The sequence below is a fragment of the Geosmithia morbida genome (assembly GCF_012550715.1).
Source record: "Geosmithia morbida isolate 1262 chromosome Unknown scaffold_12, whole genome shotgun sequence".
Classification (NCBI taxonomy): domain Eukaryota; kingdom Fungi; phylum Ascomycota; class Sordariomycetes; order Hypocreales; family Bionectriaceae; genus Geosmithia; species Geosmithia morbida.
Window position 1 is genome coordinate 334336 of NW_023336199.1, and position 3192 is coordinate 337527.

Genomic DNA, 3192 nt, shown 5'->3' on the forward strand with positions numbered 1-3192 from the left:
CTCCCCTGGTCAGGTTGGTCTTGGAGGTCTCCATGCCAATGAACTGGATGAAGTCTCTTCTTCTTCTCTTCTTTCTTTTTCTTATCGGCGTATCCTCACTGTCTTTGTCTCCGTATGCCGACATGGTGCTCCGTGCTGTCCGGATCCAGTCTGCCTCTCTTTACGGATACGGGATGGAGGAGTAGGTGTTATTACGTTGTAATAAGATAGTACGGAGTAATCTGTACATGGTCCATATAATCCGTACATGGATGATGCTATATATATTATGAGTGTGTACGTATGTATTAGAACTATCATGATAATTTCGGGTTTAAACTCGGTGCCTGGAAAAGAAAGAGGCTGACCGATCTACTGGTGCTCATGGACCGCAACAGCCGCTGTCTAATAATAATAGATGTAGTTTTTAGTTGAGACTTGGCGTGGAGCTTGGTCTTACTTCTTTTTTTCTTTTTGGGGGAGGAGGGGGAGGAGGAGGAAGGACGAAAAGGGGAGGTGGGGATTGCCCTTCTTCTCGGTTACGTTTGTGCTCGGTAGACTTGTATCGACAGGGTTTTATGTATGCAGATGCGTACGGGTATGGACGAGGCCAAAGGATGATGGTAGCAGTATCAATTGGTATTATACTCGTGCACCTGTAACGCACCACTGTACGGGTATCCCGTATTACATATACCCGTGTCGGTATGTACTCGTAGTACGATTACCAGCATCAGTCCTTTCCTCTCTGTCTGGTCCTAGCGTCTGAGCCGAGTGGCTGACGGTCGGAGCGGCGAGACCAATGTGCACCGGTAGCAGGGGTCCAAAACAAGAGATTCTCGGAAGACGTGGAGAGTAATGCTCGATGCTCGTACTCCTTACAGGTAAAGGTAGAACGAGAGGGCGAGAGAGAGAGAGAGAGAGAGAGAGAGAGAGAAGAGCGTGCTTGGGATCGAGAGCGGAGATGGAGAGGGAGTGACCGAGATGGGACAAGAGACGGAGAGGAGGAAAAAAAGAGAGAGCCTAGAGGGGAATCAGGTCCCCCCTACTACCATTACTGCTACTACCACACTACTAGGGGCCCTAGAGGACCCGAGGACGGAGGCTGCTCCTGGAGTACCCAGCAGACCTCGGAGGCTTAGCAGTAGCAGTAGCTATTAGTTAGTGGTATCCGTACAGAGTACCGCATACGGTAGCAGCACTAGCAAAAAGCCTGGCAATATACGCTGAAAGATGAACGGATAGCAGTACCGCCGTGGTAGCAGTGGCGATGCCCTCTCAATACGGAGTACCCCCGTACCCGAACTATGGCGGTCATGGTGGTAACACTCCTACGCACGCGTAGAGTGGTGTAGAGTGTATAGCATCACCGGATACTCACCCGATCATAGCCCGGCGGAGACGGAGAGGGGGATGGTGCTGTGGCTATTCGTCAATGCTCTGATGCCTCCATGTGGCCGGTGCATTGCTGTCGACCGGTGTCTGGGAGAGAGACTCTGGTTGTTGCTGCCAGTTGGGGACGAGCCCGGTGTGCTTCAGGGTTTTGAACCGTTTATATGTGCTCAAACCTTACTACGGAGTACTCCGTACTGTGCAAGTGGTGATGCTAGCCATGATATCCTTCTGGCAGTGATGCTCGTATACTCTTGTACGGATCCAATCTGCTATGAGTGTGGACGGTGCCACCTGCTCGTACTCTGCCACCCGTGCGGAGCTCCGTAGTAAGAATGATGATGGGGAAGTAGTGGCGGTACGACGCAGCCTTCCAATAGTGACCATCGGCAGCCGCTCCCCCTCATCGCACAGCAATCGCCCATACGAGTACAGGTCATAGACAGGCTACGGCGGACGCAGTGCACGTATCGGGGTCCTCAGCTGTCGCTAGCAGTAGAGCCTGCGAGTAGCAGTGCTGATACTGTACCGCTACCTGACGATACAGCACAGCACAGCCTACATATATATACAGCCCGCAGGGAGCCAGAGCCAGGAATACCTCTTCTTCAGCCACTCACAGCACCGTGCTCGCCCCTTGGCCCTCCGTTCTTGCCTCCTCTCCCTCCCCACGCCAGAGAGAGGCCGAAGGGCGAAAAGACAAGGAAGAAAAAAAAAAAAAAAAAAAAAAAACTCTGCCACACACTCACTCTACGAGCATCCCTCCCTCTCTCTTCCCTCCTCTCCCTCGTCCTGCAACCCGCGAGAGAAGTCTTCGACCCCCCCCCATCCTTTCACGAGACCGTTACAGCATCAAGCGAACGCTGCGGGATTCTTGCTGCTCTGCATCCGACGTTCTTACTCTCTCTCTCACCACAGAAAGACTTCCCTCCTGCCAAGACGATCCGGCCAGGCCAACGCCACAGCCCACCCAACAAGACGACCTGAACACGCCTCCTTTCTGGCGAAGCGACAGCGCAGAGTTGCCTATCCTCTCCTCCAAACCCAACCCCCCCCACCCCCTCTCTGCTTTTCCTACGGCGATTCCATCGTACTCCTGCCCTGCCCTCAGAGAGAGAGGCGACGGTAGACGAGAAGAAGAAACGCTCGACGCCTCTCTTGCGAGACGCGACGACGACTGCCCTTTTCCTGCTGGGCCCTCAGCATCCTCAACACGACTGGATCCCCCATCTTTGGGTCCCCTCTCCGAACCCCCGCTCGACCCGCTGAGCCCATCAGCCATCCATCTGCGACGACGACGATTTCCGCGACGGAAACCAACGACGACGAGCATCACCAGCACAAACGCTGTCGTGATTACAACACGGACCTCTGAACTTTATCCACCTCTATTCTGACACTTAGCGAACGACCTGCTGCGTCTTGTTGACTTTTTTTTTTGTCGCCTCCCCTTTTAAATTGTCACGCCTCTGTCCTTTCTGCATCTCATCGTCCATTCTACTATCCCTGCCTTGCACGAAAAAACAAAAAAAAAACAAACATGGCACTCAAGCCCGAGCCTGCACATCAAAGCTACCCTTCCCCCCTCCGCTGCCTCGGTCCGCCAAAACCCGCATCCTTTTGAGGATCCTACAGCACCGTCTACACCCTGCACCGCCAGTGCGATGGATATCTATGCCGCTGCTAACATCACACCGACTCCAGATTCAGGCGAGGTGCATCTTGCTAGCGTATAAGCCATCTTTCTCACACGACAGAGTCCCCTTGTCCATTTTTCTGCCGTTTGACGGATTCGTCACCCACCGCCGCTCCCCCTCCCCC